This window comes from Ambystoma mexicanum, chromosome 6q (genome assembly GCF_040938575.1).
Source record: "Ambystoma mexicanum isolate Mex_15411 chromosome 6q, UKY_AmexF1_1, whole genome shotgun sequence".
Taxonomy (NCBI): Eukaryota; Metazoa; Chordata; class Amphibia; order Caudata; family Ambystomatidae; genus Ambystoma; species Ambystoma mexicanum.
This window is the reverse complement of record NC_090937.1, coordinates 31089029-31105492: the sequence shown is the minus strand read 5'-3', so window position 1 is coordinate 31105492 and position 16464 is coordinate 31089029. Positions and strand designations below refer to the sequence as shown.

At 42.6% G+C, this 16464-nt stretch overlaps 1 protein-coding gene across 5 annotated transcripts in view; it reads left to right on the top strand.

Annotated features, from left to right (window-relative positions):
- The window catches only part of WDFY3 (WD repeat and FYVE domain containing 3), a 2538776-nt gene that overhangs the window by 1285175 nt on the left and 1237137 nt on the right, over positions 1–16464 (top strand). The window lies entirely within an intron of this gene.

Genomic DNA, 16464 nt, shown 5'->3' with positions numbered 1-16464 from the left:
TTTATAAGATTCACCAATGTGAAAGCTAGATGTTGATAATCTGAGAATCTACACAAAGCCAAAGCTTCCTTTAAATTCTTGGTTTTATCAACTTCAACCAAAGGGCAGTTCCTTCCTTCGATGCTAGCCAAAAGGAGTGTTTATCAGCAAAACCAAGTTACACGTGGAGATCACCTCTGCGATTGGCACGACATTCAGGCAAAAATTCACATGCACGGATTTCATGGAGAATGTTTCAATCAAACAAAAGCATGCTTCGAAGCATTTAAGTTTCCAAATACCAAAGAGCTTGCCATGCTGCCCCATTCCTTTTAGAGAAGATCAGATTGGACCCCATCAAAAACCTTTTTAAGGCAGTCTTAATGTTGTTATTAATGGTGCTAGTGTTGGACCATAGCACTTCCAGGCCTAGCCTGGTAAAAGTGGACTTGATGTACTGGGGTCATGGGCAGACAGCACTAGTAGTTGTGCGGAGTGCCATCTTCTAGTACGTGAGTTAGTGCGAAATGCAAAATGTTATCCAGCGTAAGAGTGGTTTACGTTTTTCCTGATGCTCAGTACTGTGCATCTCAATTTTCTGAAGGTCATAGACATGGCAACAGTTTTTCAAGAAACCAATGCTCATAAATCATCAATTTTGTGACGAGTAGCTTGACACCATACAAAATGGCTGAGTATTTTTGTACCTGATAAACCTTCAAAGTGGTGGGGATTGCCATCCCCATGATTGCATAATTGTTGAAAGAGGACATAGTAGCACCCCCTCTTCTTTTAGCCTTCAGCTCACCCTTGATAGGTTGTTGCCCGTGTGGTATTATTGGAAAATCTCACGCCTAACTAGTAAAAAAAAAAAAAGTTACTATTTCAAACCTTTTAACAGCAAGAAAGAAACATTGATAGTTTGAATTTTTCACAGAATGGTAAGCCAAGCGTGCTGTTTTCTTTAAATTAATTTCAAGGCCCCTAAACATACACACCACGTGCAATCTTTCAAGTTGTTTTTGCTGCCCCTATACCCCACTTGGGTTTTCAACACTAAGACTGGATAGTCTGAAAACGTTGCAACACTAGTTTCTCACTATTCAACTTAGCTCCATCTGCCTCAAAGGCACCAGTGACAGACGCAAAATAGTTAATGAAAAGACAAAACATGGGTGGTGCTAATATGCATCTGCTGGCAAACCTCTTTTGAGAACAGAAAAGGTTTGGTGGTCTCTCCTGCTAAGGCTCATCAAACATTGGTATCCTCAAAATACAAATCATAGACAGCCCTTATAAATTCACAAGAGTGCCAAAAGAAACCAAGAACTGGCAAAACATTGCACATTCTACACTATCAAATACAGCCTGAGATCACCAATTGAGAAATTCAGCGCTTCTTTTCTGGTAATGACACATCTTTTGGATAACAATGTTCAGTCTAAGTGCCTAGTTCACTGTCCGAACACTGTTGGAAGCCTTCTTCCACTAAAAATGTTATTTGCAGACAAACACTCCTCTGGTTTGAATGGGGAAACTTTTGTGTAAACTTTACCCAACTTGTATATTGGAGGCTGGACATAAATAGGACGGATTGTCTCTGGATCCTCTTTTCATAAATCGGGAAGACATTTTCTATGGCGGTTAATAGCATTAAATATCTTAGTTAAGAGTGGGACACAAACTGATGGTTCCTCCTTCAATAAATACACTGATGTTTTGTCGGGACCTGTGGCTTTTCGCCTTTATTGCATTTCCAGACCTTCTATTACAGTAGCCTCACCAAATATTAACAGATCAGTAATAATATTCCATGCAATGTGTATGTGGGGGAGGTTGCACACTTTCATGCCCAGAGTAGATGCTATTGAAGTAATCAAAACATGAATTGCCAGAGATCATTATGTTCAAGGTTTGTACTTCCACATAGGTGTGACTCACTAATTTTCTAAAATGTTTTGTTATTGCACCCTACCACCTCTCATAATGCCTCACAATGTTTTTTTTATTTATACAAAACTCTTTTTTGTTGTAGACCTACGATTCAAATCATGCCTAGCCTAATTGTGCCCGTTAGCTCATTACGGTCCTCTCTGACTTGTAACCGACAAGAGTTTGCTTTTGGCATCATAACTTTTTTTGTCAAACCAGAAGTACACCCTGGATGGTTGTCTCGACACAGTGGAGTATCATTTGGTAACTGATGGCATCACAATTGTATCCACTTTGTTATATATTAAGAACATTTCCCTACTATAAATTAGTGTCACTTTACGCTACCTGCAATAAAGGCACAAGCGAGCCATGAACTGCATGTGAGAGTACAGCCATAGGGACATTTTGCCTCCTAACAGATTTGCGGTATGTAGAAGGTTACAGCGCAGCAACTCCTTTTTCTCTGCTCTGTATTAATCCAGATTCTTCTGACCACTCAAAGCAGTAGAGAGGTTTTGATCGCTTTTGTTAGGATATGTTTTTCTTTTTTGCTGCTTTCTTTCCATAGACATCAATGGGACACCCTATCTTTTGTTATTGTTTGTAACCTTTTCTGACTTTTGGAGGTAGATGAACCCTTTCTGCTTCACTTAACCAGCTAAGCTAATCTATTTTGGGGGAACAGATCAGTCCCTAAGGCTATCAGTTCATAGGAACTCTGTTCGCCATAGTAAAATACTCTATTCTTTCTCTGCACACATCTTCTGTGAAGTGCAGTAGAGACACTTGGTGTCTCTATAACTTTGTTTTTGGCAACGTTGTGGTTACTTGTATGATGTGTCCAGGATGGGCTGTGGCAGCAGATACATTTTTACTGTTTTCTTTTATACAGTTTGTCTCGTGCACGTTTGCATTTTACAGCATAATTCCATTCAGAGTATGAGATACTCTGAAAAGGCTGTACCTGTCCTTTGGCGATCTTGTAGTTTGATCTTCTTCCCACTTTTCCATATATGGTAATCCCTTTCCTGGAAAAGCTCCAGATTTTGTGTTTAAAGTGGTGGTCTTGGTGTGTGACTGGATATGGGTGCTGTGTCTGTCTGAACCCTGTCCCCATCCATGCCAGAGTATGTCTGTAGCTGGGCAGATGTGGTCGCCAGAACCTGTCCAGAAATGGATTGGACATCCCCGTTAGTTTGAATCGGGCCGATCCTTACCATTGGTGAGCCACTCCAGCCCAGATAAAAGGGGGTTTCCTGCAGCCTTACGATTGGTGAGCCACTCCAGCCTGGATAAAAGGGGGTTTCCTGAAGCCGTTCAAAGATCATTGTTGGAGTCAAGACCCTACAAAGGAGACCAGCCCAATGACGACCGGAACTCTTTGTTGGAAGCTAGCCAGCAGTACTTTTTTCACTTCCCTGTCAAAGCCCTGCTTCTCCTGAAGACCTTCAACGGTGCTTCAACCACTGGAACGGTGAGAACAGCCTAATCGGAACCTCTGCTTGAAGATCCAGCTGTTGAAAGCACTCGGCAGAGTCCCGAAACCTACTGTGGGCTAGCTGGATGTCGTCCTGGGCTAATCCGCAGCACCGGTCACCGTTCCAAGGTGAGCCTTGGAATTTCGCAGAAACTCAGTTTATGGAACAAGAAACATCCCCTAACCCTAAAATTGCAGCTCTCCATCATAAAGAGAGGCCTTGCAGGACCAGTTTCTTTTTTTCCAACTCAATGGTTTCCTTCCCCCATGTTTTAAAGTGGCTCTTGCTGCTAGCTGCCAGCATCTTGTCCTGGGAGTCCTCTGAGGGCGATCCAAAGGGGTGGTTCAGTAAACCGCGTGTTCTGTGTTTCCAGCTATCCAGTGTCTAGAACCGATCCATTGGAGCACAGAATTGTGATTTAGACAGCTCCAAAAACACATTGCCTGAAGTGACCTCTGCACAGGAGGCCCCTGAAGTTCCTTTAACAGAACCAAGACACAAATCCAAAAGGCCAGCAACTTCAGGAACTCCTACAACGGTCCCTGAGTGAATCAGATTACACAGGGTGAGTAAACCTACCTATTTTGGCCCCCCAATGTCTTCATAGGGTTGATTGGCATAATGCCCCCGCACTACCTCTCCCTTGCCTAACTGTGAACAGTGATGTTCTGGTCCAGTTTCATCCAATGGGTCTGAGGCGGTTGGATTGGGAGAGCCTCTACTGAACATTTTTCTGCTGTTCTTATTTAACTTGGGGACACTTTCAAACTGGCTGTTGGCACTAGCCAACTCTTGTTTGGACTCCTAAAGACACTCTGTCTCCTGAAACAACTTAGTGGGGCCTGTGACTCTAAAAGCACTGTGCCCCCTCTTTTCTAGTTACAGAAGGACTTTAGATAGTACCTTTGTTTTCAAAGTTTTGTATCGTGTTTCCGACTTCTTGATTTTCAGCCTGTTAGTTATCCAACTATTGGTTGCTTAACTGGGTTCTAGTATTTTATTCACTTCCTTTGCTACATCTTCAGTTTTCTAAACTATTTCTAACTGTAATTGATAAGAGTTTGTCAAAGGCCTAAGTAAATCACTTTATTGTTGTTCTTTCTGCCGAACGTGTATTATTAAGAGTGCTCTGAGTGTGCTTTACTGAACCCTTCACCACTCACGCCCTCCTAGGTCTAAGCCTTGTTCTTTATTCACACTACCCAGCGCGTTTAGTGTTTGTTCCTGTTCATCATAATAATGTGACCTCTCAGAATATGTCCACAGGGCTCATTCTGAAAATCCATCTTACTATCCAGGCGGGCTTCAATTGAAAATTCTGATTCACACCAGCTTGTGATATCAATAAGTGATCGATATGGCTAGTTCTATTCTGCAAAAAAAAGTTGATCTACAGAGAATATTGCAAAGAAGTCTACCATTGCAGTCCCTACAGCCAGCATTCATTAAAGTTGCAGCCATCAAGAGGATTGTTATGTGCTCATGCTTAATGGAGTGAGCCTACAGCTCTGGTCCTTCCCCAGCAGGGCCAGCGTAGAAACTGTCTCAGCGTTGTTCTTGGACTGAACAGTCCACCTTCCACTGGTTACGCCACAGCTCTCCTGGTTCTCCTTTGCTCGGGGTTCTATGCTCCTGCACGGCTTGGCTCTCTGCTCTCTCCAATACTCCTGGTTACATCCACGGGCTATATCCTCCCGACAGAGCATCACCCTGTTCTCAGCTATTTCCACATCTTGGCTGATTCTAACTTTCCGGGTTTCACTCTTTCTGCAGTCGTCCTTCCCTTTTTATGTTGGCTTTCTGGGTCCTACCTAGAGAACCATCAAAGTGCCTTTTCTCCTTCTGCTCAGCAGTCTTGCTTGTTCTTTTTTTCTTCATTGTCCCAGTTTGGTTGGCTTTCAACCATTGAGCGATCGGCATTACTTGTTCACCTCTCCTTCTTCTCAGTATTTTCATCAAACATTTCTTTAATTTGAACGCTTGGTGAAATGTTATAATAACAAACAGTGACTTGCTTTAATGGATACCTCTGAATCGTGTATAGTACTAATGGACCACCAGGAAGTGTTTCAGGGAGTTCCTCGAGGGAGCCGGAGTTCTTGTTCCCAAAAGGGGAGTCTCGCCCTGTGATGTTCCGCATTCCGCCATCCATAGGGGGAATATTGCATAGTGGGCTCATCTCCCTAGCGTCGCAAGGAAAGGCTCCCTTCTGGGGAGAAGTGACAACACCCTACAATTCGTCACAATACATAGGATATTGAGCCATTTGTGAAACACAAGTTTAGAGCCAAAAGTCCAAGGAACCTGTTTCAGTAGGTTGTATGGCTACATTCAAGGAGAAATCGACCCAACAAATAAGCTCCACTCACTTGGACAACCCCAGTGGTCCCTTTTTGATGGCATATAGAATGTTAAATACATTTGCTTATGCGTAAGTAATATTTCACAAATTTGTTGGGGGCAAATTATAGAACAATTCTCTATGAAGCTAAGCCAATCTACTTCTGCCATCTTGTTCGCTCCCGGACAATATTCCAAGTCCTTATAGGTGGGCCCTGATTAAGATATCTAGATTTTTATTTTAGGAGAAGAATGTGATGTGCTGTTCCAAAAACCGGTTGTCTAAGGGTCCAACCTGTACTTTTGCTTTGCACACATTTTTAAAGTAGGACAGCAGGATATAGTTATGTGGTGAGTCACAAGAATTAATTTTTGTTTGATGCCGAAGTTAGCATTTCAACCCAGTTTTCAAAATTCTAGAGTCAAAAACCTCTACTGCTTCATCTTCATTGAAACCAGTGATAATGGTTTTGAACAAAACCATTGGCTGCCATGTTGTGAAAGTTTCTCTGGAATTATCCCTTAGATAATCTCTTCAGAACTTCATGATGTAACTTTAGCTGCCTCTATGACCCAATAATGAGAAAACTCTACAGTGTTTTGTACAGCAGTTTAGTTTCTGTAGCCTCAATTACAACCAGATGTGTGCCACCCATCCTCCTTGTTCTGTTTCCTCGTTGTCAGTGCCATCTCTTATGTATCCTATGTAGGAGCATAGAAATGAACGCAAGGCAAGTCCCTCTGTTTCCCCTTATATGGTTTAGGAAGGTTTTTCTTTTTTTACTCTAAAGGTAACCAGTATTTTAAACTGTGTGAATTTGAATACCTTATTAACACTTACAGAATGCCCTAGTGACAATTGGTATTGGTGCCTATGGGGTTAAATATATTGTTCATAGACCATGTGCTATAACTTAGAAACTTGCAATGTGAATGTTAAATGCTAAGTCTTCACTTATTTTCTTACTGTGAGAATTTCTTTATTTGTGCACATATGAGAGCAAGTAGAAATTGTACACGTCTGAAGAAATGTTTAGAGATGAGGGAAGCTGCTGCTTACCAGTCCAGTCAGGAGGACAAGCAGGAGAATGCGTTGCTTTCACAATGCTTTTTTGCTTTCGCGCAATTCTGCAGGAAGTGGCAGACCACCACAACAAAAGTGTGGAATGCAGAGGTGAGTCAGGGGCCAGGCCCAGACAGATGTCTGTGCCATTTTGAAACAGACAGGTAGTGGGGGGCACCCTCAATAGAACGGTGAGGCTGGCATGATCTATGTAAATATGTAGCCTACAACTCCAGCTCCTTCCTGTCCCCTGTTCATTGGCTCGCGCAAGATATCCTCCATGTTTAGACCAAAAATAAGTAGAACGCTCCTCCTAGAAAAGGAGACTCGCGAAAAGACATTCCAATCAAAAATAGTGCTGTAGAGCCAAGCAACATCACATAATGGTCTGCATAACAACACTGTTGAGGACATCCTTTCTTTTTGCTGCTTTCCAATCACTGTCAGTGGGACATCTCCCCTCCCCCTATAAATCTATAGACTATTTGTTTTTTGGACTGATTTTTGGGAGGCAGGTATTTTTCAACCTGGGCTTGGCTCATTTCATTTTGGGAGCACTGTTGAGCCTTTTAAGTCTACCAGTGCGGGGGGCGTGGAGAGGGGCTGCCTCCGATTTAAGTCTATGCTGTCACTACTACCTGTCTTTAGTAGACTAGTGCAAGGAAACATTGTTTTCCCATTTTTTTGGCATATGGGCATGTTTCCCTTATTAAGTGAACTCCAGATACACTGGTTTCGTCGATACCCTCATTTGTCCGTTCTCGAGGGTGATGGGTATCAACAACAAGGCCAAGACAGAAATGCAATTAACCTACATTTCTTTATTTTGGGAACATAACACATAGTGGGCACATGGAACACTAAATATGAATCGGGAAAATGGAGTTGGTCTTCTCATGTGTTAGGCTCTTTGTCTTAACCCGCGTAACAGCAGAAGTCTAGATTTTTTATTTTATTTTTAATATTTTTATTTTGTATTGCGTTATGGTTTAAAATACATACAAGAAGCCTAAACCTTTCACAATGATCCACATATATAAAAACAAGAGGAAAAACAAAATATACAAATAGCTGCAGAAATCTACATACACATAGATAACACTCAATTTTAAATTCGTCACAGGTTACCACTCACTTAATCTCTGCTTCCTAAGGAACTTCAAGACCCTGATTATTAGGGGCCCAGATTTGCCCTCAAAACGTCGGGCCCAAAGCCAATCTGGAAAAGTGTAATATGTGCTTAAAATATGCTTTCCAAAATGGCTGCCTCGCTCCACCCCCAAAAGAGGATACTCTGCTGAAAGATGTTTTAGTGATTTGATCTCCGAAGGTATCTTACAGAAGCGTCCGATTATATACAGGTCTCAACCATTTCTTTCGCAAAGGCGGGTGAAAACACCCGAATTTGTTTTTGGCGGGTGAGAGCCCATTGAAATGAATGGGCGTGCAGGAGGATTGGCGGGTGAGTCCGCTCTTTGCAAGGCGGGTGACACCCGCCAAAAGCGTGTGAGTTGAGAGCTATGTATATAGCAAAACAGGAGTGATGGCTGAAAGGTTTAGAATTAATCTTAACCTCTGGCATATCCCTGTGGCAATCCTCCAGACCATTGTTCTTCACCTGACAAACCAGTACAAAAGGGGAAAGACCATATGCAAATCAGGCTTGATCCCACCCCAAAGGGGCAGTCAAGCCTGAACTGCTTGGTCACATCCCTTCTGCACGAGACCACAAGCATCCCCAAACTTGTTAAGGCCTTGTTGGGCCTCATCAGTGAGGAGTAGCTTGGGTCTCTAGGCCCAGCAGGCACGGTATCTACGTCTGGGCATAGTCATCCCTCTCGGGGTGACTATAGCAAAACAAAAGGAGTGATGGCTGGAAGGTTTAGAATTAATCTTAACCTCTGGCATTGCTCTGGGCAACCCTCCAGACCATCGTTCTTTGCCTGATAAGCCACTGCAAAAGGGGAGCAGGAAACTCAGATGTATTCCGAGCATGTCTGATTTCTCCTGTAGGAAACAGATTAAAATGAAACCTCATAAAAGGGTAGCGTAGGTTGGCATTAGGGAGTCTTTCCAAGTAGCAAGGCAATATATGCAGCTTATGATGCACTTACACCAAACTCTGGTAGAACTTGTATCGTGAAGTTAACCCTATCGACTTCCCACAATCTCTGCTTCACCCAGTTAGGATTCTCTATTAGTTGGTGCATAAAGCAATTCATTTTTTCCAGAAGCTCACTGCACCTCAGTCCACAGTCCTCAAGTCCTGATTTAAAGGAGTTCCCACATTCTTCTTGTAGTCTCAATTTAGACTCAAGAAGGGTTTCCTGCAGCTGTCTTCTCTGTTTCTCCTGTGATCTTCTCTACTCTGGATTCTCATTCGAGGGTTTAAGAGGTTGAATTCCTGCACCTTGCTTTGGTCTTCTCAGGATTTCGTTTATCTGGATCTCATTCCCACATTTAAAGTACTCTTCTTTACTCCTCGACTTTCCTGCTAAGGCTAAAGGTCTTGCATCCTTTGAGGGTAACAGGGGTCTCCTCTCTGCCTTATGGTCTGGACTCCTCACCACCTCTCTTCTCATGTGCTGGTATTTTACCTCCTTGACGCATGCCACATTCTGGTCCTCCCACTGTGGGTGTCACCCTTTCACATTTGAGTCTCACCCATAACCCTTGCCTTGGACCAAGAGTGCCCCCTTGTGCTTTTCTGAGCTCACTAACTAGGGTTTTGCTAGCCTCCTCATGTTCCCTTCCCACCATCTCTTGATCTCTCGATCCAACCCCATTCTAATTGCCCCTGAGCTATTCTTCCTCCCCTATGCACACTGCTGACTCCAAGGTGTGTTTGCCTTCAGCTCCCAAAATTCCTATTTGTTAGGATGGATTTACAGAATCAGCCATGTGGGCAGATTCTGTGAGGCAACCCTTTTATAGTGAACAGGGAAAAGACAAAGTCTAGCCAAACGCTTTAAAGGTTGGTCACTGACCAGTAAGGCCTACACTCAGGAGAATATGGGGGTGGTGAATGTTTCAATGACACACACACATGGAGCACTAATAATTCAAGGTAGTAGAGGTAATGTATAAAAATATAGTTCTTTATTAGGGCTTGAAACAAACTCTTTGCGATGAAAATAAAAGCTGAGTAATAGCACTAAATTCACATTTTGCACTTATATACATATTCCAGGGAGTACTCTTGCTAAAGGGCACCAACACTTTACTTTTTAGGCAGATGAGCTAAAACCAGTTGGAAAGTATCAAGAGAACAGATAACACAATTGTACACTAACTCATAATATAAAGCTTTAGCTAAACAAAAAGGTAATTCCCTGCTAAAGATAAATTAGCAGAATATGTTTTGGGAAAGCCAACTGTAATGCAAGTGTTATAAGAATACGAGTGAGAGGAGGAATATCTGTCTGAAAAAGGAGAAGGAAGGTGAGAGATAGGAGAAAAAAAACACTACTCTTGAAGAAAGTTGAGGTGCTACTGTGAAGAAAACTAACCCTGAGATGGACCCACGGTTCCTGAGGCGGGTGGAGGAATGACGATGAAGCAAAGCATTGATGAGGTGCAGGTGGAGCAAGTGGACAGAGAAGAGGATGAATAGAGAGTAGAGAAAGGTCAGATGGGTATGAGCATGTGATGGGGTGTCAAGGAGCAGAAGATGGATTGTGGGCTGCAGAGCCAGGACCTTGAAAAAAGGTGGTGATGAGATGCCTAGTAAGGATAGTGCAATGGAGGTCAGGTGGGCACCACTTGTGAATACTTCTCTTTTCAAATAAATCTCAATTATTAGTATTGTTCCAATGGGCATTTGTTTTTCAATGGATCTTACTGGGTCCAAAAAAGGTCCAATGACATCCGGACCTTAACAACTATAGTGGTATGAAAAACGGAGTGGAGACCACCCCATAACACCCAGTGCTCACTGCTTGCCTCCGGTCTGGAGGCTAAATTCGGTACTTGAAGCTATATTCGATTTTTAGTTGAGTTAGATAATTCTTGAACTTCGGCATAATCATTAAATTTGATTCTTTCAGAAAGAGTGATTTCAGCTACTTCATTTATCAAAGTTTTTACTCGGGTATTTGTGTTCAAATCACACAATACATTAGGTGTTTTCCCAATTCCTCTACAAAAAATCACGGCTCATGCCAATGCATTTCAGTGACTAGCACCATCTTCAGGGATAAATTGTAACATAAATTTCATCACGTAACACATGTGCATACATTTTGGATCATAAATGTTAAATGTAGATACCAGCAAGGAGATTGGTTTCATCACATAAAAGAAATACAAAAGAGAAAAGGTGCAATGTGAACGTTAGTGCCATTATACGTGCAAACATCATTACCATTTATCTTTAGTAAACGTGTGAATTCAGCCGTGTGTGAATTCCATTACCTTAGCTCACTCGTAAATGCGTAAACGCCTCATAAAAGTTGATACATCAATGCAGTGTCTCTGTTAAGAGAGAGAAAGACTGAGCTCTCTAGCTCATTCAGTGACCTTAACTGCTTCCGTGGAATGCTGTGACTCAGCAGAACCTCTTACCTTGACTCTGCTCGCGAGTGAACTGCTCGTAGAACGGGCTGCATCTGCGCGTGCCCGTGCACGGCCTAGTAACAACATAACCAAGGAGCTGACGGCACCGCCCGTCTTCCGGGATAGGATAGGACAGGCTTGCCTCCCGTCCCACCTTCTCGCGTGAGCGTGGGGGCGGGACCATCTCCTTGGTAACCCTTCGTGACTCCATCACATGAGGCAATTAGTCTAAGTTCTCTCCGTGCTTCCTAAATGTCAGAGTTTATTTCAAAAGATATGCATCCCCATGGTGCTCGCACCCCCACCCACATTCAACCAAGCCGGGACCCCGGCGTTCGAGCGTGTGCGGAGAGCAGAGGAACCGCAAACTGACACATATCCCAGCGTCTATCACTGTGTATCACTCTAGTACTATTCTCATATTGTATGAAAAGTTATCGTGATGTAAATATCTTTTTCAATCAGCGCGTCAGTACTTTTAACAATCTTAAAGAATAAATAATTATCTCGATCCAAGGTGGATCTGTTAGTACCTATATACTTCTCCTTCAACCGCTGTGTCTAACACACATCATACCCACAGGGCAATTACATCTTACTGAAAACAAGAAAATATAATAGGGGTAAAAAACGGCTGAAATCACCCATTCTGAAAGAATCAAGTTTAATGATTATGCCGAAGTTCAAGAATTATCTAACTCAACTAACAATCGAATATAGCTTCAAGTACCGAATTTAGCCTCCAGACAGGAGGCAAGCAGTGAGCACTAGGTGTTATGGGGTGGTCTCCACTCCGTTTTTCATGCCTAGTAAGGATACCAGCTTTGACTCAGTGAGCTGTCCCAATCCAGCAAGCGATACCTACACTGGACCCAAGGAAATCAGGAGGGAGTTCTCCCCACCATACTAAAAGCCCCTAAAGAGACCATCAAGGAAGGGGGCATTTAGGAGAGATGCTTCCCCCAAATGCTGTTACTGATGTGGAGTGGCCATGTGAATACACACTTAGTATCATGAAACATATTCTACTTTAAGTTCTTTACATTTGTTGTCATCCAACTTTTACATATTGCCCAATCTTTGCTATCACGTGTCAAGCAGCCAGGAGAACCTGAGCTTGACAACAATTGGAAGACTTTGTTTTTTTACCCTTATCCAGAAAACCTGGTACAGGAAACCTTTGATGTTGGCTCCAAGCAAATTGAGCACACCCCATTGAACTACAACCCTGATTTAAGATTGTTTTGTGCCTCCCAGATTTTAGTTCAATTTATCAGTCTGAGAAAATCCCAAATAAAGAACGGTTGTGGGAGGTCTTTCCTGTGTGGCCTTTATTTGATCCAAGCTTGCTTCATGACAGACCCTATTACAACATATTTTGGACCAAGCCAACAAAAGTGTAAGCACAACATATTTTTTATTTTCTCCATTTGTGCAAGAGGGAGGAAACCAAATGGTGCTCAACTTTCCCAATTATTAAGATTGGGCTTTGAGGCAAAATCTGTTTTTCATATCCTGGAACAAACCTAGTACAAAAATCTGCCTGCTTCATTTTAGGTAAAGTCCAAAAATCTTTAGCTAATATGGATTGGGCCAAAACCGACAATATTAATGTTAAGGCTGTCCTTTCTCCCTGTCTGTTTAACACTTGCATGAAGGCCTTAGTGGACCTCATTGCGACTTTCTCGATTTCCTTCCAGATCTACACTGATTATACCCAAAGAGCTGTTGGGCTTGGTGGTTCTCCTCAGGGTTTGAATCATATTTCATTATGCCTTTCCCACGTCCAGGAACAGATGTTTGACAATGGCCTTTGTCTCATTGCTCCGAAAACAGGGGCCTCTGTCGCCTTTCCTTTGTTTCTCTTGGCCACCCCAAATGGGGTCCACCCACATCTTTCCCCCTTTGCCAAAGACCTTTGAGTTATTTTCGATGGGCTCCTCATCTTTGCCCTGGAAGCCCAAGCGCATGCAAAACAGTCGCACTTCCAACTGCACATGCTTTAAAGCATCCTCCTTCACAACCCATCACTAAAACTCAGTGACAAGAGCCATGCTTTTCTTTTCCTTGGATGACAGTACTTGTCGGCACTTGGATCTTCCAAAATCCTTTATTCACCAACTCCAATTATTCCGAATAAAGTTTGCTAGGCTGATTCTTGACTAAGACTTTGTGGCAACTTCACTCCCACTCTGAGATGCCTCCCCTTGCCCCCTTGTCCGACTGACTATAGATTCACACATGGGGTTCAAGAATCTTTGCTTCATTCAAGCTACCTACTAAAATGCTGGACCAAGCGAACTTTAAGCAAAAGATCAAGAAGTTCCACCCCTTCATATTTCTAAGATCCACTAACCTGAGGACACTTGGCATGGTGGCCATCGGGAAAAAGGAGTTTGGGGATGGAACTACGAATACTGCAGGCGTTATCCTTTGGAATTACCTGCCCATCACCCTTTGATAGGATGAAAAACAATAGACATTCAGAAAAAGACTAACAACCTCTGTTCAGAAAGACTTTACACTCATGATAAACAACTCAAGCGTTCCACTTATTTGTCTCTCATACACTTTATACATTGTGTTGCATTGTTCATATCAGACACTTCTTTGCTCCTAGCACATTCCCACCTCACTGTACACTCTTTCACTTAACTGATCTTGAACTTGCCCAATACTATGAATGATGTATACTTTTTGTGACCATTCCCTTCCCTTGGGGCAACACAAAGCCATAGTGTTAACAGTTGGCACCATACAAATCCCCAATAAATCAATGGATCTGTTCACTTTTCTTTAGCAACAGTATCAACATTAGATAATGTGGTCCTCAATCCCTCACCCAGTGCTAGGAAAACTCTACTGGGTTTTTTGTAAATCCTGATCAACTATTAATGGTGTTGCAATTGAATCGTGAGGTGCCCAACAAGACCTCTAAATATTGAAGATGTTTGACAGCCTCAACTTTAAGGCATACTATGCCTATTGTGTGCTAGTTTGCTAACGTCATCTCAGGTCAGTTGTCTGATTAGGAATGAGATCTGATGCATTAAACGACTGAATATCCCATTACTGGGTCATGGCTCTGTGTGTACCCGACACCATTCAGATAATAAAAAAATTGGGGAGGGGCGGGGATAGGAAGCTTGGGAAAGGTATACGCTGAACCTTTAAGACTATAAAATCAGTAAGACTTTAGAGAGCTGCTGGATTAGCCCTTAGAGGGTAACCAAACCAAACCAAATCAGCTCAGCACTGAAAACTGAATCCTCCAAAGTGAGCTATGCTGGCAGGGTGTGGAATAGCTGCTTACACACTAAAACTATTTAGCATAACGTCATCTATAAAATGGTATGCTTTAGGTCTGGCTTGATCACCTTATGGATTGTTCATAGCAGGAACTCTGACTTTGCACCATAGTGGCCCAGTGATCTAATGATATAGGAACGTGCAGCCAGATATATGTTCTTGGGATGCCCGAAGATATCTGTATTTTAAATTGTGGGTCTGCAGTAATATATCTGGCCGAGGTTGCAGACTGCATATTGACAGCTAGCCTAAAACTATTAACCTTGTTATGTGTATGGTAGTAACAGTAAACAGATGGGATATTTTACAACCTTTTGTTTAGGAAAAAAAACACAATTCAGAGGTTGGATGCCATAAGATGTTTACTGCATGTGGTACATCAAAAGTACATAATGGTGTAAAGAAGTCCTATTTACCCCATGGCATACTTTTGAAGTACCACAATAGCATACATGTCCTAATTCCTATTTTTGTGGTATTTTTAAATGTGTTTTGTGGTTACCTCTACCACAGTTACTTCGACCATGGTTTGTCGAATCTTGTAGATCGTCCGACATACATTCTAATGGATTTGTTCTTCCCACTGGTTCCTAATCTATGATATCCTAGAAGTGAGTCAAGTGACAGTTGGCAGGACCTGATGCTGCCTCAACTCACTTGGTTTGGAATCACCCATTCTATTCCTTGGATTCCCGTGCTGACTGGAGTATCGTGAATAAAAGAAATGTTCACTTTAACTACAATGTGAACACTCTGGGCTCCTCCCCCTAATTCGATTCAAAAGCTCCGAGAACCGCGGAGCGAAGTGAGTCAACTGTCAAAGTGACAGTTAGCAGGTGCGGTGTGGCTTCGCTCTGGGAGGAGCACGCATACACCACAGTGGTGTCTGTCTGTCAAGCACAAGACAACCTGTAAGTAACTTTTGCATTGAAAATTACATTGCCGGAGCCTGTGTCATCTGTGTTTGCTTACCATTGGCTTTCGTGGCTTCCAGGAGACTGCGGGGCAAGTCCCTTAGATCCCCGAAGCCGCGAGTGAATTCCAACCCAGCGCGAGCAAAGGTTGGATTCAAAAACACTGCCTACCCATAGGGAACCATAGCAACATTTAATCATGAAAACCCGGCAATTAAAGAGACTCCCCAGCATACACCTTGCAAGTGATGCTTAAGAAGGAGTAGCCCCAGAAAGCAAGGAGAATTCTTTAAACCCCGTGATGCAACCCAAACTGGGGGAACTCGCCTTTACGAGCGAGAACCCGCAACGTGAGGAAAACAATGTAATAATTACCAATACAAACAACATCTTGTAAAGAAAGAAAACAATCACAAGTGAAGGGACACCAATTGGGGAAGCAGAAGCCGGGTCCATACTATCTAGATATACTAAAAAAAGTGAGTTACAAGAGGAACATAAGCAACAAAATGAAGAAAGACACTCTGCAAATAACATCACGATTCCTACTGCAAGAACATCGTTTAATATGAGTTTGGAATCCTTGGAAGAGCTGCCACTGAATAATCTTAACCTAAATGAATCAAGCAGCATCTCTCATTCAAGTCTCGAAGATCAAGATTGGCAACCACAGAAGGAGAACTCAAATCCCTCCTTAATGAACATTGATGCGTCAGAATTACAGAGAACCATACTGGCCTCAATATCACTCTCGCTATCACCATTTTTAAAACTTTATGCATCTGTTCATGAGGCCATGAGAGATCAGAGTACCCTGACTGCCATGGTCCAATCTAAATTAATCGCAATCGAGAATCTTGCAATGAAAGTGGAATCCCGCCTAGAAAAAGAA